Source organism: Octopus bimaculoides, chromosome 2 (genome assembly GCF_046866305.1).
Source record: "Octopus bimaculoides isolate indiv1 chromosome 2, ASM4686630v1, whole genome shotgun sequence".
NCBI lineage: Eukaryota > Metazoa > Mollusca > Cephalopoda > Octopoda > Octopodidae > Octopus > Octopus bimaculoides.
This window is the reverse complement of record NC_142929.1, coordinates 105,171,390-105,195,638: the sequence shown is the minus strand read 5'-3', so window position 1 is coordinate 105,195,638 and position 24,249 is coordinate 105,171,390. Positions and strand designations below refer to the sequence as shown.

General features: G+C 35.6%; 1 protein-coding gene and 2 long non-coding RNA genes across 19 annotated transcripts in view; 1 reads left to right on the top strand and 2 right to left on the bottom strand.

Annotated features, from left to right (window-relative positions):
* LOC106884052 (uncharacterized) overlaps positions 1-956 on the top strand; it is a 177,652-nt gene extending 176,696 nt beyond the window's left edge. For all 17 annotated transcript variants that reach the window (XM_089347361.1, XM_089347362.1, XM_089347364.1 and 14 more), the window contains one exon: positions 665-956. The gene's annotated coding sequence lies outside the window, so the exon portion shown is untranslated. The remainder of the gene's footprint in view (positions 1-664) is intronic.
* A 931-nt stretch (positions 957-1,887) lies between these two features.
* LOC106881214 (uncharacterized) lies at positions 1,888-7,406 on the bottom strand. The gene is made up of 3 exons (XR_001410827.2): positions 7,314-7,406; positions 4,201-4,265; positions 1,888-3,165 (listed from the first exon to the last, which is right to left on the bottom strand). It is a non-coding gene; the product is annotated as an uncharacterized LOC106881214 (long non-coding RNA).
* A 3,399-nt stretch (positions 7,407-10,805) lies between these two features.
* Positions 10,806-24,249, bottom strand: part of LOC149137183 (uncharacterized) — a 26,300-nt gene continuing 12,856 nt past the window's right edge. Inside the window, exon 3 of the long non-coding RNA XR_016237944.1 lies at positions 10,806-11,511. This is a non-coding gene — a long non-coding RNA (uncharacterized LOC149137183). The remainder of the gene's footprint in view (positions 11,512-24,249) is intronic.

Genomic DNA, 24,249 nt, shown 5'->3' with positions numbered 1-24,249 from the left:
CTGCATGGCATCTTGGACAAGTGTCTTCTACTATAGCCTCGGGCCGACCAAAGCCTTGTGAGTGGATTTGGTAGATGGAAACTGAAAGAAGCCCGTCGTATATATGTATATATATATGTATGTGTGTTTGTGTGTCTGTGTTTATCCCCCCACCATCGCTTGACAACCGATGCTGGTGTGTTTACGTCCCCGTAACCTAGCGGTTTGTCAAAAAGAGACCAATACAATAAAGTACTAGGCTTACAAAGAATAAGTCCTGGGGTCGATTTTCTCGACTAAAGGCGGTGCTTCAGCATGGCCACAGTCAAATGTCTGAAACAAGTAAAAGAGAGTATATATATATATATATATATATATATATATATATATATATACATACAGCATGCTTCTTTCAGTTTCTGTCTACCAAATCTAATATATATATATATATATATATATATACATACAGCATGCTTCTTTCAGTTTCTGTCTACCAAATCTACTTAAAAGGCTTTGGTCAGCTCGAAGCTATAGCAGAATAGTGCCGCACAGTGGGACTGAACCTAGAATCATGTGGTTGAGAAGCAAGCTTCGCACCACACAGCCATGCCCACACCTATGATTTAGTTATTTATTTTTATTACAGTAAAATATTTACAATAGCAATAATTTTCTTTTATTGCAGCTCTGACTGTCTCCACTGAAGAACAACTGATGTGAATTAAGAATCTACTCAAACATTATGTGAAAATTCATACATTGCCACTCACCTCGGCCAGATATAACAATGATACATCAATCAACCTTGTGTTCTTCATGACTTATCAATTATATATTTTGGATGGTACTTAGTGGACACACTGGAGACAGTGTAAATGCCAGATATTGTTTTATAAAATATATATAAATTACATATGTTGTCTAAATATGTTTCAAATATAATAGATAAAAATTATTAAATATTTTTCATAACAAAATTCAGGAAAATTTCTTTTTTGCTTTATTTTATTATGGTATACTAGAATTTTGTGCAACGTTTTATGTAATCATACACTTAGTAGACAACAAATTGCAAAGATTTATTGGAAGACTGATCTAATGCATTCTATGTATGTATGTATGTTTGTATGTATGTATGTATGTATGTATGCACGTGTGCATGTGTGTCTGCGTGTGCATGCACTTATGTATGTATGTATGTATGCATGCTTGCTTGCTTGCACACATGTATTAATGTGCAAATACATACATGCTCACATGTATACATGTATACACATATACATGCAAACATGCACACACATACAAGATGCAAGCATGTATGTAATTGCATAAGTGGATAATATCACATACTAAACGTCTTGTATCTTCTGCGTATCTTTGACAGTGCCTCCAATAGCCTGTAAATGTAATTATTTGATCTGGCATTTTTCTTTCACTAACTATAACCATGGTTTTGAAGTTGCTTGATTAAAATGGACCCTTGTAGAGGAACCATATGGGCAAATAGTCATTACAACCAATGAGTACATAAATGTTTCAGTGAGATCTTGTGTAGACAGCAGTCTAATGAAAATTATGACGACAATCCTCACTGATATTAAAAACTAGATTTCTTCTGTTGACTGCAGCCATGTGAGCTCTCACATTCTTGAAAATATGCATTGAGGTTAGAGATGCCATCAACATGAAAAGCAATAGTTAATATTTAATCCAGTGAACACCAAATATGCCACCACCACCACCACCACCACCACCACCACCATCTCATCATCATCATCATCATTTAACATTTATTTTCCAAACTGGCATGGGTTGGACAGAAATTAAAAATACTTAATGGAGTTAGGAAAAGACAACATCAATGCAATGGTTAATATTTTGATTATTTCAGTAAGTATGGGAGACAACTCCAGGCTTATTTAAGTTTTATTAATCATTCTCAGAGAAGCATAGGCTTCAACATACTTCTTGTATTTCCAACCTATAGACAGCCTGATTTTATTAGAGCAATATTGAAAAAAAACACTGTTTATATCAATGTAATGTTTGCATAAATGCACGCGAGCACTGTATACAATAAGATCCTCATTAAGGCAGTGAGTTAACAGAACTATTAGCATGCTGGACGAAATGCTTGGTGGTATTTTGTTTATCTTTACATTCTGAGTCTGAATTCCACTGAGGTTAACTTTCATCTTCAGGGTTGATAAAATAAGTACCAGTTGAACACTGGGGTTGATGTAATAGACTTACCTTCTCCTCAAAAATTACTGGCCCGGTACCAAAATTTGAAGCCATACTGTGCTATGTGTTGTGTTCTTCAGCAAAACACTTTCTTTCACATTGCTCCAGTTCATTCGGCTGCAGAAATGAGTTGCGACATCACTGGTGCCAAGCTGTATCAGCCTTTGTCTTTCACTTGGTTAATACCAGTGGTATGGAGAGGGGGAGGCTGGTATGCATGGGCAACTGCTAGTCATCCATAAACCTTGCCCAGACTTGCGTCTTGGAGGGTAACTTTCTAGGTGCAATCCCTTGGTCATTCATGAACAAAGAGGGTCTTTACATTTTTTTACTTATCTGGAATTATATTATCCACTGTATTCTAAACAGTGGGTTGTAATTTGACATAGATTTCACTGTTATTTGGTTAATCCAGAGCTATACTAGAAGACACTAACAAGGTTCCACGTAGTACCCAAAACTATATGGTTTGGAAGGAAACTTCTTAACCACACAGACCTGCCTGTTTATTAACCATAGACTAGTATACAGATTAAATTATAAACAGTGTCCAAAGTGTGACATATAGGAATAATGTTGAAATATGTTAATGACATATCATATTATCATATACATGTTGCGTTTATTACAAAAATACTTCAAAATTTATTCATTCTTACAACAGTTCTTTAGTTAGACCTACAACCATAAGAATATCATTTTATCATTGCGTCATTTAAAATTATAACTCTTTTTTCTGAAAGTCCTTCAGAAAGGATGATACATTGAAACTTTTTACCATCTTCATTACTTTGTTCATATCTATGTTAGAGGCAACGTCCGAAATAAATTTTGAAGCTAATTCCTTCCAGTTATTTTGAGCCAAAATTAATTTAAGTGGGTCGTCATTGAGTTGTTTCCCTTTTTTCTTGGTCGTCTCCTTTTTCAAACCATTGCAAAATACTGTAAAAACAAAAGATTTTTTCTCAAAACAAGAAATTAATGCATATTCTTCACTTTTGTTTAAATTTCACAAGTCTGTATATTTACCAATATAATGGTTTTACTGACTTACACTCAAAACACACACACACACATACACACACATAGACAAACACGCGCGCACGCACACATATATATATACGAGGTCTGATCAGAAAGTATTAGGACAGGTTGTTGGCACTCCGTCGCTTACGACGTCGAGGGTTCCAGTTGATCCGATCAATGGAACAGCCTGCTCGTGTACCCTTAACGTAGGTCTCGGGGAGATTCAGCGTGACACAGTGTGACAAGGCTGACCCTTTGAATTACAGGCACAACAGAAACAGGAAGTAAGAGTGAGAGAAAGTTGTGGCGAAAGAGTACAGCAGAGTTCGCCACCATCCCCTGCCTGAGCCTCGTGGAGCTTTAGGTGTTTTCGCTCAATAAACACTCACAAGGCCCGGTCTGGGAATCGAAACCGCGAGTGCGCTGCCCTAACCACTGGGCCATTGCGCCTCCATTAGGACAGGTACTACATAAAAAAAAAAACTATACCACACATCAACTTGGCATTTAGTAGTTCCCTTCTGAAGCCATACCAGCGTTGTTTCCATTGATGGAAGCATTCCCAGAACTCCGTTTTTGGGATAGCAAGCAGCTGCCTTGTAACATTTTCTTGGATTTCCTCAGCATCTTGAAATCTTGTTCCTTTCGAGTATTAGCCATAGACCTACAATTTGTCACCTCTTATGACCCTTATTAACATAATCAAGGAGACCCTGCTCATCTGAAACCCGATCTTCTTTTTGAAGTGACTACACTCTTCACACTTTGCTTCCAAGCACTATCATAAAACAACAGAAGTGAGCGAGAATGTTATAACTTAGTGTCCATGTGCAACAGAGTTCAAAGTCAATCTGTGCCAATTGGCTTCACTCTGCTTACTTTAACTTTGTCAGCACCTCTTTAGCAATTAGCTTATTAATATGATTCATTAATTCATAGAAATATACTTACCTGAAAATGTGATAAGAAGAAGCAGCATAAAATATATAGACTGCATTGTGTATATTGATTTTTACCTGAAACAAATAATATAAATGTATGTTGATTTTATTTATTTATTTATTTATTTATTTATTTATTTATTTTGCTAGATCTGAGGTAGGGGCAGAACCTATAGCTTTTGCAGGCACTCTAAGATTATTCGTTTTGAGACAGCTAATCTTTCCTTTAAAATGTTGCAAGTCAGTGACTGCTGTAAACATAGGAGCAGGGAGACAATTTTAGAAGGAATACATTCTAGGGAGGGAGGACTTGTTTTAGTCGTTAGTGTATGACCTGTATATGTATATCTATGTATGTGCACTCATACCTTGGTACTATGGACCTTTCTTTAACTGATTTCGGAAGCAGCGGACAAAATCACGGCACATCAACAACACTTCTTAACCATCCATGGTAAGGCAGACTTTGAATTTACTGTATTATAGCGTATATTTACAGTGTACAGGTATTTTACACTGTCAGATTGGATAGCATGCTTGATTAAAAGTACAGTACTGTATTTATTACTCTGTCTTTCGTAATGCAATTGTTGATATTAGCCACTCCTAACGTAACCTAACCTTAGTGTCTGTGCCTACGATCAATGGGCTTCATCGAACCGATGTTCCCTGCTTTTAGTCAGTAGTACCGAGCTATTTGGTCGTCATTTCCATCTGAACATAATGTTGTGTCCGAGTTATCTCCCCTGAAATACTGCTTGATTGTTGTATTAAGTCGAAAAACTAATAACTTGATAAAACGTCTCGCTGTAATTAGCCACGTCCCTGTATGCTATGTATTAATACTCTACCGAGTCGTCTTAATTTTTCGTCTTTTCAAAATCCCTAAAATAAGCCTAAAGGAATATACGGAGTTCGTGGTTGAATTGTTACAACGTTGGAGAAAATTATGGACTGTAATAAGTTATCTCCCTTTACGTTCTAAGCTCGCATCCCATCGATGTGAAAATTGCATTTTAACTATTTTGATGTTTATAAAATATAGTTTCAGTAAAGTACTGAGATTAATATATATTCCTATAATGTATCGTCTATGTGAATAAAATGACAATAGATACAGTGCGCTCCTTTAGATTGTGACTTTCAACATATAGAAGTCATTACTTTATAGAGTGTGACATCGTTCAAACAACGGTTCGTCAAGATGTCATCTTTTTACATAAGTGTGACAGATTAAGTGTTTTGAATTTCTTCTGTGTCGAGGAAACGATTAATTACTATATTATTAAAGGTGGTGATTTGGTATAAGAGATACTATCGAACTAGGTGTCTTACGGTATATAGTTGCGCTTTTTAGCGTTCTGCTTTTGAATCCATTTGTGGCTAACTTTGCCTAAAGAACCAGCTGAATACTGGGTCGATATACCTAAACCAGTTCTTTAAGTGGATTCCGAGGAACAGCAGGCCTCCGTGAAAATAATCTGAGGCCCTGCTTGATACGGTGTCTTTTAATAAAACATAGTTCATAAAAAAAACAAACATGTGGTATTTATCATTTTCGAAATAATAAGATATAGTTTGTTTTTTCATTTGAATAAATTCACTTTGTGAAACAGTTTTCATCTCATATAATGTCTTAAGGTTGAGAGAGCAGTGACGTAGCTAGAACGTGTGCTGCCTGGGTCAGCCCTTGAGTTTACCCCCCACCCCCACCCCATAAGTATGCAGGAGGTTAAAATGAAGTGAAATGTGGTAAAATTTACATAAAAGGATCTTCCAGATTGATTATGTAGATGTAGTTGATATAGTTTGAATTACTGTAGGTTGACGCCAGTGTGGAAGACAAAGGCAACGAGTAAGGTTTCGAGTGTTGGAGTTCATAGAAGATGGACTAAGTAAATCATAATTCAGAATTTGTAGAGTGGGGCACGGAATGATTACTAAGAGGAGGGTCCATTGATAACCGGTGGCAGGGTATGTATTTTCATGAGCCAAAGAAGCAGAAGCCACTGTCGTAGCAGTAGAAAAGACGGGAACTGTAAATTAGTAACTGTAGAGTGTTGCTGAATAAATCCTTGCCAGTTAGTCGATGTTGGGGATGTTCTAGAATGTTTGTGCTTATGTAGAGCAAAAACGAAGTTCCAGAAAGAATTTGATTAGAATAATGTGATTTATATTTAAATTTAATTATTGCAGTTTGGTAGGGTGAGAAAAACAGTTGGGGAAGGAAGCAAAATGTAGAGTGAAATCTTGAGGGAAGGCATCAAGTCCAGTACTAGATTTTGTTGAAGAAGTCATATAATCAACATGTCAAGAGTGACTGAAATTGTGAGAAAAAGCAGAAGATTTACGAAGGTGAAGAGTCTGTTTTATATTTGATTCAATTTACCACAATTGTGTTAGATAAATGAAAGCTAAACAAGAAATTAGTAATTTAAATTTGTTCTGGTTCTTTACGTTCTGAGTTCAATTTCCGTCGCGATCAACTTTGCCTTTCATCCTTCTAGGGTCGATAAAATAAAGTACTAAAAGTGCTGGCTTTGTGCCAAAGCTGAAACCACTATTTTTAATCCATCATGTTATTTAATCGAACAGTAAGAGTTGTTAGAGCGCATTTATTCTGACTTCTGGTGTTCTGAGTTCAAATTAAACCGAGGTTAACTTTGCCTTTTTTCGAGGGCTGATAAATAAAATACTTGTATGGAACAGTAGACTACATACGTGGCAGATTTAATCCGTCACCCAGTTTAACACCACTATCAGGTCCTTGATGCCTTTATCGGAGTCCTCTCTGTTGCAAACAGTTGGACTAGGTCTCCGGTTTGAGGATATTTCCCCTCCTTCCTACCCACCAGCCCCCGAGATTCTGTGAAAGTTCATAGCAACCGTCCTTTCTGCTGACTAAGCAAAAGAAAATATCTGGATGAAAGATAAATTAATTCCGGAGTAATTTCGACCCGAAATCACAAGGTACCAAACTAATTTGGCACACTGTTTTATTATTAAAAATAATACAATAACGCCATTAACCTGCCAATTCTAAAGACTAGAATGCATTCACTAATGAATATAATAACCAATCATCAAAGTTCCATTAAAAAAAAGTTTGAAAGTTCTACTCACGTTCCGCAGTATGTGTATGGTCTTTGTTGGTTCCTGACTGAATATGCTCCGGTTTAGCATAAAAATAAGTCAGCGCCCTTGTCATCTTAATGACGTGGGCCTTAAATGTTATGACAGTAAGATCAGTGTTATGACAGTTTTCTTCTGTCATCCTGTTTAACATTTTGTTTTTATCAGCTATTGTTCGACATTTTATCTTTTTTTTTATTTCAGCTATTGTTCGACATCTTATCTTTTATTTATTTCAGTCACTGAACTGTGGCCATACTGGGACACTGCCTTGAAGAGATTAGTCGAATAAGTCAAATAAGTCGACCTTTGTACTTATTTTTTAAGTCTAACAATTATTCTATCCGTCTCATTTTGCTAAACCGCTATGTCATGGGGACGTAAATAAACCAACACCAGTCGTCAGGCGGTGGTAGGAGACACGCACACGTGCGCGCACACATATTTTCTCACAGTTTCTGTTTATCAAATTCACTCACAAGGCATTATTCACTCAAAATATTTATGTAAATCGCTCAGCCATCTTTGATCTGATTAGTATTGCTAAAACTATACCGTGCTGAGATCTAATAAACTCAAAATATGTTCGGAGTTGTCACTGAACTTGCCAAACATCAGATTTGCGCCTCGTTACATGACCTTGTTCATTTTGTGATTGTTTTTAACTAATATAAGTTCCAAAGTTGTCTTCCCAGCCCGTTCTGCTCAAAATTAATCAATAAAGTAATATCTTTTCAATCGATCACAACAGTGATTAATTCCCTTACACTTATTTATTATTTTTTCAGTTTGCTACATTAAATATCTGAGGACTCAATCTGGAACATGATAACCAATGATAAACTGGGAATATAATGTTTCATATAGTGAACAAAGGTAAGTTTTTATTTAAGAATTAAGAAAATTTCGCCATCAATACCAATAATAAATGATTTAAAATAGTTTGATATATAGCAGACTTTCTACCAACTCAAATTTAAGTATATATATACTTTGCATCTAGTCAACATTACGTATACAGCTTTTATATGACCAGACTCCAAAGAGACTGGATGTAGGTCTGCAGCAACAAGACTTGCGTTATTTAATAAAATTGATAACAAGAATACAGTGAACTTGCCATGTAGAGTGAAAAATTCGACATTTCGGATAGTGTCCTTCTTCAGGGAAAAGGTGACGAGAGAGAAATTAATGACAGGCAGTACAGTTTTAAATTTTTCTAAGCTAAAAAATGACTGTAACTCATTAAGATTTTACTACTCTGTCTCAAGGAAACGAATATTTGCAGAAAATTGGATGCTGATGCGAATGGGAAAGGTAAATGGGATGAAAAAGCTAGAATAAGTAATCAAAACGAGATCACAGCCTAGGTTTTCTATTCTTACAGCATTCACTCTATGCAAGACTTAAAATTTCTTCCTGCCAAGCTGTATAAAACATGTCTAATCTCAAATGAGAGGAACAGCCGCTTAGCGTCCGAATTAAGTATATGATACGAGTACTGATCGAATAAGTTTCAGAGTCGAGTCCAAATCTAACCATTATATTTACCAAGATAACAAAATTAGTGACCGATTAGTATTATGGAAACTGTTTGGTTTCATGAACAAAAATAAAGTATGCGTTATTTTTATTTCACACAGAAACATTTATTGATATTAGATTTATTACTCGAACGTAAGACAACAAATTTATTATGAAAAAGAATTAGGTTGTGCTACAATTATGCGTTTTCAGTAGGTTTATTTGGTTTCAAACAGGTATAAAATTTACTCAGATGTGTTCACAATTTGTGTTTATAGAGTATTTAGTTATCTATGATAATAGTACGGTCCATTTACATAGTCTCAGCGTGAAGTCCATTATACAACGAATAATATACTGTTGCTGGCCGTCAGACAAAAAGTGACAGAATGATTGATTACATAATTAGTACAGTGTAAGTACGCTCAAGCACAAGCATACACACGTATATGTGTGTGTGCGTGTGTGTGTGTGTGTGTATGCATATATATATATATATATAGGTATTTATGTATGTATAAATACATTGTATATATATGTATGTAATTTAAATACACCCACATGCGCGCAAACACCTCCAACACATACACAGACACACACACACACACACGCACGCACGCGCACACACACACACACACACAGAGTAACATCAGCGCCAAGTAGTGATTAGAAATAAACGAACTTTAGGTTAGTTAAAATATACTCGAGCCATTTTAACTTGTCATGATAAATTCACTTGCAGTTAGCGTGGAGAAAAAAAATTCTCTCTTATATTTCCCCGATGCTTCCCTCATCACCACCCCTTATCATATTCCCAGACGGCTGTTTCTAGCTTTTTAGCCTTTCTTAATTGGAAATACCTAAGAGAGATGACCCTGGACAGATTCAAAGCCGTGGCTTTAACTAAAAACAGTCAACATCAGTGACTGATTTTTAGGTTCGTTTGTGACATATTTTAACTTCTCATGGCAAATTCACTGCAGTTACTACGGAGAAAAAAAATCCTCTCTTATGATATAAGGTGTAAAAAAAAAAACACTGTATCTTCCCAGCGCTTCTCACCAATCGTTTCTGACACTTTAGCCTTCCTCAATGGGGAATACCAAAGAGAGAAAACTCTAGGCAGATATGGCGTTTTTATACCTTTTAACCATGAGAAAGAATTCTTTCTCCACAGTAACTGCAGTGAAGTTACCTCTTGAAGTTAAAATATATCGCAATCATATGTTAACTAACTTAAAATTCGTGTTTGTATGAATGTATGTACGTATGAATACACACACACACACACACACACACACACACACACACACACACACACACACACACACACACACACACACACACACACACGCGCACGCACGCACGCACACACACACATACACACGAGGATGTGCTAAAAGGTCCCTGGGTTTGGATAAAAGAAAATACAGGAGGATCAGTTAATTATGAGTTTATAGATCACATCGCCCTCACAGATTCACACAATTATTGCAGCGGTCCTTCAGTATTTCTAAGCCCTGCAAAAGAACTCGGTCTTTCGCGATACCCTTAAATTTTCACAGTAAGCTAATTGAACATACATACATACATACATACATACATACATACATACACACATACATACATACACACATATATTCAATTAGCTTACCGTGAAAATTTCAGTCTGAAGAAAACAATGAAATCTTAAACAGTACATGACCTATTTCTTTCTTTATTCATAACAGGTGGGCGTTCATAACAGGTGCGGAACGGAGACAACAAGAATACCTCGTTGAGATCGTTTGGTTTCCCTTTGGGATAAAGAGACGGTACGGATCCCGGGCATAAACGTTTCTTCCTATTCATTCCGAACTCCTTCATAAGCGAATATTGCACTTCAAAACAGTGTGGATTAAAATTTTCCGAACAAACTACAGTGTACTGTTAGGCTCCAGATCACTCTGCTCTGGCGAGCTTCACATATATGTCGAGTTGACAACTTTGCTTCTTCAAACGAAAGAATGCCATAAAATAACTTCCTTTGACACACATACACACACTCTAGGTAAAACTTCTGTGCGAATTATGTTATTTCTTGCAGTGTGCACCTGCAAATTTACAGCTCAAATCCAATTGAAATGATCTTTTTCTATTGTGTAATTTGTGTTTATGATGAGTATATTTAAAAATCTGATCTTCGATATAAACTTAATAGGAAGTTTTCCCAGAAATCCTGTCCTTTATCTTTTCTTTCTAGCATGTCCGAGGTGACATTTCCATCCCCCCTCCCAACTTATTTTGTTTCCTAAATTTCTTCCGATTCCTATGTTTGCGATACAGGAGATTACGATTTCACCCACAAAATACGTTCGCAATATTTTAATTTTCTCTCTCTCCACACCATATTCATTTTTTTATTTTTTCAAATTTTTATTCTTGGTAATACATGGAGAAAAAACAGAGAGTATGAATCTTCAAGAAATTTACTCATCACCTCATAACTTTCAAACTGCAACACACTCCTAATGTTTCACTTTTTTGCTTTTTGAAAAGCAGGGAAGTTTCTTCAGAAATAATATCATTTACCAGTTGTTTCTAGCATGTCGGGTTTTCTGGTGGTGGTCTGGTATTTTTAAGTCTACTTTTTCAGTAGAATTCTACACATGCGGGGAGACATCAGCTAAAAGAGAAAGATTGAAAGCAGGTAGGTGATGGGTGGACGAGGTGGAGGAGGAGGCATTGAGTGTTACTTTAAGAAAAATTAAACAAAAAAAATGCATATATATATACATGCACATATATTATATATATACTAGCTGGTGTACCCGGTAATTCCCGGGGGTAAAGATGTTCTATTGAAATGCCTTATTACTCAGATATAAGAAAGCAATTTCCAGGGGCCGTATTATCGATTTTTTTTTCGGTGTAACCCTAACCCTGAACACCGTGAGTGCGAATTCTTTACCTTCGCTCATAAGTATATCACGAGGTTTCCAGACATGAGTTCTACTCACGTGTCAAGTTTCATCAAAATCAATAAAACGATGTAGGAGTTAGTTAACAACGCCACAAACAAACACACACCGATTTTCCACATATGTATAGATATACAAATATATATATATATATATATATATATATATATATATATATATATATATATATATACACACATATATATATATATGTAGTAGACATACATACATACATACATACATACATACATACATATATATATATATATATATATATATATATATATATATATATATATATATATATATATATATATATATATGTATGTATGTATGTATGTATGTATGTATGTCTACTACATATATATATATATGTGTATGTATGTATGTATGTATGTATGTATGTCTACTACATATATATATATATATGTAGTAGACATACATACATACATACATACATACATACATATATATATATATATATATATATATATATATATATATATATATATATATTTCCCAGATTCTCTGTAATCTCTGTACTTTTCTACGTAGATAGCAAAAAAATTCGGAAAAAAGTTACAAATTAAGAAATTGCAGTGGGGATAGGGGGAAATTTAGATATTGAAAACGTGATTTCTGGACAAAATCGTTTTAACCCCCTTTTATACGATGAAACAATATATAGTTTCTGATCCTTCTTAAGAACAGGAAGCACTTTCATGCAAATTGTACCCTCGCCCTTTACTGTTAAACAAACAATAACTTCCGTTATTCCATTAACTATATATCAGCTGTGCCGATTCTGCCCATAAGAAAGGAGCAAATAATACAATGCCGGATGCATTGCTAGTATATATATATATATATATATATATATATATATATATATATATATATATAAATTGAATTTAATTCAGTTTTTACCTGTAAATTTGGATTTTTATCCCTAATATTATATATACACACACATATATATATGTATATATATATATATATATATATATATATATATATATATATATATATATATATATATATATATATATATATATATATATATATATATAACGTGAGAGAGTTAGGGGTTGGGGGTACAACCCACTAAGGGATAATATCTATCCAGTATACTGGTGGGAGGGTACCCAATTATTGCTACACTAGTGCTATACTAGGTGCAATCAATGGGAGCGGGTAAAAGTGGAGGTTTTACCCAAAATTTGTGTAACAATTAGAAAATGGAGGATAATATGCTGAACCCAACTACTTGCAGACGGTGTATCCCGTTGAATTCATTAATTTAATTCATAACAAAAGTGACAAAAGAAATGAAGAAAAGAAAAAAAGCACAGGTGTCCATGGCAGACTATGTTATTTTGCCAACATGGTTTACATATAGAAGTACAAAGTACATAAGGAATTAAAGGATATATATATATATATATATACAACGGGTTTCTTCGAGTTTCCGTCTACCAAATCCACTTACAAGGCCCGACGCTATAGTAGAAGGCACTTGCCCAAGTTGCCACGCAGCGGGACTGAACGTAGAACCATGTGGTTGGGAAGCAAGCTTCTTACCACACAGCCACGCCTATAAATGTTTGTTTTTAATGTCAAAATAAAAACAATTTAAAATTAAATTGAAGTATTACTCAATGCATTTGGTACAGTACAAATTTATCATTCTTTAAGAATAGTATTGATAATGACTTCGAAGTTTAAGCCGGTAGTGGTGGCAGTTGTAATAGAAGTAACGGAGATGCTGATGATAGTGGTGCTGGAAGTAATTGTGGCGACGGGCAGCTGGTGCCGGCGACAGCGGCAGAGGTGGCGGCGGCGGCGGCGACTGTAGTTGTAGTAGTAGTAGTAGTAGTAGTGGTGGTGGTGGTGGTGGTGGTGGTGGTGATGGTGATGGTGATGGTGCTGGTGCTGGTGCTGGTGCTGGTGGTGCTGGTATTAATGGTGGAAGTGATAGAGGTGATGGGAGTCGTGATGGTAGTTGCAGATAGCCTCAAGTCTCTTATGGCAGTAAACTCTCATATTCCATTTATTTTCAGTAATAGCTGTCCCTTGCATTAAAGTGTATCCGTATCCCGCCTGAAAGACAACCATATTATTCCCTTTATTTATTATCTCCCAACCGTACGTACGAAAGTGCAGAACTTGTTTTCTAACAATCTTTAGATCACTTCACTGCACAGTGGTCTTTTAATTAAATTAATTTCATGAGCTACTACTATGATTTATGTTTAATTTCCTTCAGACACCTAATGTATGTAATATGGCGGGTGCATGGGCACGAGTAGAACACATACATATGAACAAATGCATATGAATAGATATATGCGCGCGCGCGCAAATGCATGACTATATATAATAGACATACATATATGTGTGTATGTATATGTATGTTAACACGCACATCTTTGTATACATATATATATATATATATATATATATATATATATATATATATATATATATATATATATATATATATATATGTATATATATATATATAGTTAAAAAAACAAAAAAAAACAATAACAAAAAACAACAAAGTGAGGACGTGATACGGATAGTGTTATTGGACGCGCATACATACATACATACATACATACATACATACATACATACATACATACATACATACATACATACGTACGTACGTGGAGTATTCCTATCAAAACTTCTGTCAAATGTAAGCATAACAGGCCGGATATTGTTATTTGAGACAGAGCGGCAGAGCTATGTACCATCATAGAGGTCAGCTGCCCTGCAGATATAACTATCTCCTTGTATCTTTGTTGGAAACCGGCTCCCTCTTCAGTGGAAGATTTATGATAATTAAAATATAGGAGACATGCATATACCTTTTATCTTTTTTTACTTGTTTCACTCATTAAACTGCAGCCATGCTGGGGCACCGCCATGAAGGGTTTAGTCGAACAAATCGACCCCGGTATTTTTTCTAAAGTCTGATACTTATTCCATCTCTTTTCACCGAACCGCTAAGCTACGGAGATATAAACAAACCAACATTGTCAAGTGGTGGTGGGGGGGGGGGGGAGACAAACGCAAGCACACTCACACACATATAGATATATACATAGATATATGACGGGTTTCTCTCAGTTTTCTGTCTACCAAATCCATTCACAAGTTTTGGGGTCGACCCAGGGTTGTCGGAAAAGACGCCTGCCCATGGTACCACGTAGTGTTACTGGAGCCTATTTACTTGTATACATCCATCCATCCATCCATCCATCCATACATACATACATACATACATATATGATGGCCGTCCACTCGTGATCGAGGAAGACCATTGCTGACCTTCAGGAACATTGTGCGCTCTAGGACTAACTTATATGTTGCATTTGCGGCTCCGTTACTGGCTAACAAGCCCTGCTCTTGACAAGCATACATGACTGCAAACATTGCAAATCAAGCTTTCCCCATTCACTACACCAGTAGTGCGTTTTCGAGCAGCACGCTTAAGTTCTTCATGCAGAATACGTGCACTCTCAAAAGTGTCGACCCCTCCTTAACCTGCTTCCTCCATCTGTGGCGATGGCAGGCACTACTCTCCCAGTCAGTTTCCTGTATATCACAGATCTTTATTGAGAACTTGACACATACATACATACATACATACATAACATTCGAAGCGACAAGTCGCATATTTGGCGTGGGAGACTATTTATCGAAAATACGATGAATACTATCTCCAGCTTTGGAGCCACAACTATCAGCCTTGTTAAATAACTGGTTAATCTTCAGATGAATTAACTGAGGAAGCTTTTTATTCACGATCGTAGTGATTTTCGACTGAAACTTGAAGTTAGCATGCAGAGAGTTACTACAAACAACATGGCTGGACACAATCATATTTTTTACACTATTACAGTATAATCATTTTTAATTTTCTTCACTTATTCATTGCAAATCATACCAACCAGATTATCTTTGCGCCTAGTTCTTATTCTTCTTTATACCAGCCTCTTTCTTGTTTATTCATATTTATATTTTTTATACTTGAAAATATTAAATTTCCACAAGCTCACTTTCTTTTATCTCCCAGAAGCCTTCTTCCGTCTCACCATCTGTAGTTTATCTCTACAGTTAAGGCCTCCCTTTCCGTTTTATCTATTGTACTTATTCTATTTTTCTTTTTATTCCTTACTTTTCCACGTTCCTTTTTTTACTTTAATCTCCAATATCATTATCCTAATACTTCCTTACCTTCTTATATTCTTCAATTCTCTTCGTCTTCCGTTCTTCTTTGTCATCTCACCGTTTTATTCATTCAACTTCTCCATAAACAACTACACAGTCCAGCAAAACCTCACCCGCACTCTCACTTTCATAACAAGCAGCTTACATGACTTGACTTTCCTAATCGCACTTCTCATACCTTCTACTTTTTTCAACTTCCTGAATTCTTTCATCTTTAATAGCGACTCTTAACCAGTCGTCAACCCCTCTCCCTCCTTTTTATCCATCCACTGTCGACTTCTACGTAATAGACTTTTTTTATCAATAAATATTCTTCCCACAGCTTCTTAAATCATCCCTAAAGACCCAAAACAACGAATCTCTCTTAATGTCTATTTTACTTAAGGTGGCGAGTTGGCAGAAACGTTAGCACGCCGGGCGAAATGCTTAGCGGTATTTCGTCTGTCGTTACGTTCTGAGTTCAAATTCCGCCGAGGTCGACTTTGCCCTTCATCCTTTCGGGGTCGATAAATTAAGTACCAGTTACGCACTGGAGTCGATGTAATCGACTTGATCCTTTTGTCTGTCCTTGTTTGTCCCCTCTGTGTTTAGCTCCTTGTGGGCAATAAAGAAATAAGAAACGTTAGGACGCTGGGCGAAATGCTTAGCGGTATTTCATCTGTCTTTACGTTCTGAGTTCAAATTCCGTCGAGGTCGACTTTGCCTTTCATCCTTTCGGGGTCGATAAATTAAGTACCAGTTGCGTACTGGGGTAGATCTAATAGACTAGCCCCCTCCACCCAAATTTCGGGCCTTGTGCCTAGAGAAGAAAAGAAAAGAATATCTATTTTGCTTATATCTTTATTTGCTTTATTGTCATATGCTAAATACCAGAAATTTTATACTTGAAATACTCTCTCTTATCTTACTTCCTTATCTTAATCTATTTTTCTTTCTTCCTTTTCTTTTTCTCCTCACTAGCTCTTCTCTCCCCGCCCCCTCTCCTTAATTTCCATCTCTATTTCATTCCTTCTTTTACAAACTACACTACTTCCAAGTCACAACCTCGCTACACCGCGCCCCCCACTTTCCTATGTGATCTAACTTATAACACCCTTTTAAATTCCTTTCAAGTTTTAACCTTTAACACGCACTCCTACCCTACCATCTCTTTCCCTTACTAGTGCCATTCTACTCTTCATTTACCACTAAGGAGTTTTTCTATTTTTATCTCTTATATTTTAATAGTTCTTCTCTCGCTTCTAATACCCCTATCTTACAAATATCTTCTTCTTTCCAAATAGTATTTCATCTTAAATTCACGTTGACCCCTATCGGGCAGTTGATAAAGGGGAGATAATCATTTCTTTATAATATTTGGCAGGATTAGAAAATTGAAATAAGGAAAAGGATGCATAGGATAGACGCTTTTTTCTTATCTTTTTTTCTTCTTCTTATTTTTTTTAATGGTCGTACTATTTCATTTTTTTTTAGAAATTGCCAACATGATATAACCTGAGATATACCATTTAAGCATTTTATAAGGAGTGATATTTCTTATCGATGGAAAATGACTTAAGTCTGGAAGGAGTTCAAGGAATGTTTCCCCCCCCCCTTTTTTTTTGTCATTTTCTTCATAGAGCAATAGTAGTTTAGCAAGCGAGAGAAAAGTGTCTACATATAGGATAACCATTTTCAGGGAGTTCTACCTTGTGACAGTCTCTTAGAGTAGCCAATATTTTAGTTTAAACTGTTAACAAAATTCACGAGCCATTTTCGATATATTTTTCGAGGTATAGATATTGGTTTCAAGCTGCTATTCCATAATAGTAATCCCTCGTTGCGTAATGGAAGAGGCATCTTTTTGTAAACATAATGCCTTGACGATCGTCAATGGTTTAATAGCACTGTTTCTAATCAAAGCTAGAATTTTTCAAATACGCGTTGCCGCTTAAAAGACATTTATTACAAGAGAGACAATCATTTTTTCATAATATTTGATGAGATTAGAAATTTGAATTTGAAATTAAGAAATAAAGAAAAAATGCGCATATTTCATTTCTCTTATTCTTTTTGTTTTCATTTTTATTTATATCATGATTATTAGTATTAGTATTATCTCTGCCACGATTGTTCTGTACTTCCCTCCATCTCATGCATGCGTTTCATAATCACTCAACAAGGCCTCACACATGCATACACGTACATGTACACAAACAGACACACACACACACGCACATACACACACACACACACACACACACACGCACGCACGCACACACACACACACACACACACACACACACACTCATACAGATATATATAAGGCGGCGAGCTGGCAGAAACGTTAGCAAACCGGGCGAAATGCTTAGCAGTATTTCGTCTGCCGTTACGTTCTGAGTTCAAATTCCGCCGAGGTCGACTTTGCCTTTCATCCTTTCGGGGTCGATAAATTAAGTACCAGTTACGCACTGGGGGTCGATGTAATCGACTTAATCCGTTTGTCTGTCCTTGTTTGTCCCCTCTATGTTTAGCCCCTTGAGGGCAATAAAGAAATAAGACATATAAATATATATATATGTATATGAGAGAGAGAGAGAGGAAGAGAGACGACGAGAGAGAGAGAGGACGAGAGAGAGAGAGGAAGAGAGAGAGAGAGAGAGAGAGAGGGAAGTAGTCAGAATTTGGATAAAAACTATTTATTTAGCGCTTTTGTCTCTTTTAGAGATTCTTTATGAATGATTTTTTTTTGTATTTGGTTTACAAGATTCTTTATGTGAATTCGTGTGTTGAAGAATATTTTGTTGTGCCTGGAAAGAGTCAGCCTGTTTTAATGCCGTATTAATTAACACACTGACCGATTCGATTTCCACTCATTTACTTATTTATTTATTTTTTTCTAAAATTTTCGTTGCTTCTTGCAGCCTCTCCAATAGTTGTTGGCTCTGTCCGTTATCAGAGCTGCATTCTTTTTGTTTCTTTGTTTTTGTGCATGTGTGTGCTTGTGTGTGCGTCAGCGTGCATGTGTATACACATATGTATGTATGTATGTATGTATGTATGTGTGTGTGTGTGTATGCATATATATATGTATGCGTGTGCGTACGTTTGTATGTATGCATTCTGCATATTCATGTGTTTGTATGTGCATGTTTGTGTTTGTATGTGTGTGTGTGCATTTGTGTGTATGTGTGTTTGTGTGTGTATGGGTGTGTATGTGTATGTGTACCTCTGTCTCCTTGTGTGTGCGTGTTTAAGTGTCTATGTGTATGGGTTTGTGTGACTATGTACGTGCGTCTATTATGTATTGATGTGTGTCTCCATATGTCTTTGTGTGTGTATATGGTCATGTGTTTCTATCTCCTTTTGCGTGCGAGCGTGTGTGTGTGTGTGTGTGTGTCTCGTTCTCTGTCCGTATTACCTATGTACCTATCTATCTACTTACCTATCTCTTTTACTCTTTTACTTGTTTCAGTCATTTGACTGCGGCCATGCTGGAGCACCGCCTTTAGTCGAGCAAATCGACCCCAGGACTTATTCTCTGGATGCCTAGTACTTATTCTATCAGTCTCTTTTGCCGAACCGCTAAGTTACAGGGACATAAACACACCAGCATCGGTTGTCAAGTGATGTTGGCGTGACAAACACAGACACACAAACATATACACACACATACATATATATATATACATATATACGACGGGCTTCTTTCAGTTTCCGTCTACCAAATCCACTCACAAGGCTTTGGTCGGCCCGAGGCTATAGTAGAAGACACTTGCCTAAGGTGCCACGCCGGGGTAATGAACCCGGAACCATGTGGTTGGTAAGCAGGCTACTTACCACACAGCCACTCCTGTGCCTAATAATGTTATATAGATTGGAATAATATTATTTATTCAAAGCTGCGTCTCCATGAATCGTTTCTTAAGGTCTCTTATCGAGGTCTTCATTTGACTAGCGTTGTCACTTATATAGATATCCATACATTAGTTCCGATCAAGTGACTAAGGAAAGAATATTGGCAGGATAATTGTTTATACATGTATTTAAGTAAAAATGCGTAGGGAAACGGAAGGGCAAAACAAAATGAAGTATAAGAAAGAAAACAATAAAATAAAAATTGCGAGAACCCAAAAGGATGAAAATATATTAAGATCAGTAAGAAAATGAAGAAAAAGATTATAGAAAAACAAGGAAAAAGAAGAAACATAGAATAGAACATCGGAGTAAAAAAATTATAGAGGCTTAGAAAAAAAGATAAAGTAAAAGAAGCAAGTAAGAGCGGAGTGTCGTTATTCCGAAAGAATTTCGGAAATGTTCAAATAGGTGACATTTTATACGGTTGCGAATACGTCTGTGTAAATGTGCGAGCAGACATATTTGTAGATGTATACGTTTGACCTGTTCCACCTATGGCTCGAGAAAAGAATATAATTTAACGCGTCTTGTTCATTTTCATGGTGGAAAAACTTGCAAAGGTTATAAAATATCCTTTGTTGATTTGATTAACTGGTTTACACTCTAGACGGGAACCAGACTTGATCAAATGAAGGACGATTATGTTGTTCATCAAGCTTATAGTATATGTATTTTCAAAGTTAGCGTGTGTATATTAAGGAACCTCCTACAAGCACATGCACTCAGAAAAACCACAAGCACACGTACACACGCGCACGAACACTCACAGACGCGCGCACACACACATACTTATAGATACATATAACATACGAATATATACATCAAGACAAATGTGTATATGCATGCATAATCGTATTCATACATATTCATCTCCATACAGGCACACACTCACACAGACATATGTATACATGAGTGTATACATAAATGCACACTCATACATACACGCACACACATTTATAGATACATTCATTTTATGCAACATTCGCTCACATATGCACGTATTGATATAGACATATATATATATTCATACATATTCATAAATACATTTATTAACAGACATATACGTATATTAAAGATTGTTTGCCAACATAACATAGCAGTCCTGGTTTAGGATTAATGTTGCTGTAATTTAGCCCCAAGAGACATCGTCTCCAGCTGGATATACGACACGATCTGTATCCTTATATTTTCGAACAAAGGAATCTAGCACCCCCACTCAGCTCAAAATATCAATGATGATATAAATATAATAAATTCATAATACACACGTGTAAATCTGTACAACTTCAAGCACAGATTCAAAACAATATTATGGATTTATTATATTTACATTATTATTATTAATACTAATGTTTATATACAAATATTATATATTTCCCATATTGTAATGAAACACTTGTAAAACAAGTATTAAAATGGTACTATATATTCCAGGCACATATATATATGTGTGTGTGTGTATGTGTGTGTGTGTGTGTGTGTGTGTGTGTGTGTGTGTATGTGTGTGTGTGTGTGTGTGTGTGTGTGTGCGTGCACGCGCGTCTATGTATATATGTGTTGATAACATACATACATGCAAATATTATACATTTGTGTGTGACTGAGTGTATGTTTATATTACTAAAGATCAGACCACGACGCTGTCAGTTTTGTTTAAGTTAGTTCTGAAATTAGGAATCAATTGAACCATTACTCGATGCAGAATTTTTTACGGAAGTAAATTTATAGTAACGTATGAAGTCTTTCACTCCGACTCTATTTACCCGACTGGCGCAATTTCTTTCTTGCCAGGGTTAACTAGAAACTAAGCTATATATTAGAATTAAATATCAACAGTAAGAGTGTGTGCTGTGGCACCATCTCATTGCATTAGAAGATAGTTCATAAATACATTAAAAAGAACTTAGTAGATACATACACACGTAAGTATGTGCGTTTATATATATATATATATATATATATATATATATATATATATATATATGTATGTATGTATGTATGTATGTATCTATCTATCTATCTATTTATGTAAATATATATCTATCTACATATTTACATATGTATATATATATATATATATATATATATATATATATATATATATATGTATGTATGTATGTATCTATCTATCTATGTATCTATCTATGTATCTATTTATGTAAATATATATCTATCTACATATTTACATATGTGTATATATATATATATATATATATATATATATATACCTATGTATCTATTTATATATGTATATACGCACACATGCGCGTACGCACATACACACACATATACATACACTCACGTATAAATCGCGTTAGATTATACTAAACAAGGCAATTGCAGGCACCCAACATAAATATGTTAATACCCTTATATAGTCACAAAGTGCAGTTTGCATATATTGCAGAAAACATTATTACTTTCCCGGGTTTTGTTTTAACGTCATCGTCCTCCCCGTTGTTGTCGTTGCTATTGTTGTACTTGTTGTTATTGTCTAATGGCGTCGTTCTTGTACGTCTACGTTCATTTTTAATTATACGTTTCTAAACACATGCTTTGGAGCAATTATATCCACGACACGTAAATATTTCCATTGCACTGAACTTATACTCACAAATACCACGCAGCTTCTTGAGAGATTTGATGTATCGTACAGTTAAAATGAATGATTATTCACTCCAATGTTTGCTTCGCCTTCTTTTTACTAATAAGTGCTCATATAAGCAAAATAAAATATATTAAAAGGCTATACTTCAGAATTGCCTGAACTGTGATAACTAAACCAAACTATAGAACTCAATTTCTTATAGCAAGTTAAACCAAACTAAAGAACTAACGTCCTTTCTGCGATCTGGCTGAGTCAGTAGGAGGCTAGACGTCTTACATCATATTCAACAGTTCATGTTTTCTCAACGATAATGTTTTGTGCTTGTCAAAACATTAAATTATTACTGGTTCCAGCTTATTAACCTGCAAACAAGTACCGTTGAGTCAGATATATATATATAGTCAGAAGGAACCATATCTATAAACAAATCTTGAAATGGGGTGTGATTCTTTTGATTGTTTTAGATTTCCAAACCGTTTTCGATTCATCGTACATTTGATTCTATATCTAATCGCTAGTGTCTTCTGCTTTATATTATAGTTTGGTTGAATGGATTACAAAATGGATAATAAACATACGAGATTTGAATAAACAACTATACAATAGTACCTGCTTAGGATTACTAAAATTTTCATGCCCAACCCTTAAACTTTCCCAGCGTTTTCCGAGTTCGTTGACCACAGTCATCGCAGACAGGCTATGTGGTTAACGAGCTCAGGCTCAATCCTGGGTAAGTGTTTTCCACAATAGCGCCGACTGGTAAGTGAATTTGGGAAATAGAAACTGAGTGGAACTTCATTATATATAATAATATATGTTAATATATACGTATATGTGTGCGCGTGTCTTTGTGCCTGTGTTTCTTCCACCCACTACTACTTGTCGGTTTATGTCTCCATAACTTAGAGATTCAAGAAAAGAGACTTAAAAAATGAATACTGGGGTCGATCTGTTTGACTAAAACCCTTCAAGGCAGTGTCCCAGCGTGACCACAGTCCATTGACTGTTATAATTGAAAAATAAAAAGATATACATTACATAGAAATGTCCTAATGTATAATAATATTCATGAAGAACATATCTGTTAGCAGAGCAGTTTTACATGAATGGTTATAATTGCTGTTTATTCCAGGTCAGACAAGAAAACGTAGACCTACGATCAAAAGCGTTCCAGTCATGTCTAACCCGTCCTTTCCTAGGGTGATGTGCATCTAGGACTACGTTATATAATATTCCCCCATTCTTTTCAAGGCAGTAATATAGAATTTGAGAGGGAGATTTGGTTGCTATTTCTAGCAGGTCGAGCGAATACATAAAGACTCCATGTTGACTCGCTAGAAACAAAGTTGAATGTTCACAAGTGCCCAGCAAGTTGATGTTGCAACGCAGGCTCAATTCTTGGTCGAGCAATTACATTTCACTTAACGTTTGTATCGGCGAGTTCCGATCGTGGTTTGTTTCTGTGTAGGACTCTACTGAAAAAACTAACAGTCTGTAAGAAGATAAAGAAATCTCTTTGGAATTACAGATAAAAATGTTAAACCTTGCTAGTTTATAGGCTTGTCAGATGATGTGAAATCAGTCATTTGCTTCCTTTATAACACGAAAATATTTCTTACGTTGCAAATATCTCCTGACTAACCCATAATTCATATTATATCAATGAACAATAAAAATAATAATAATAATAATAATA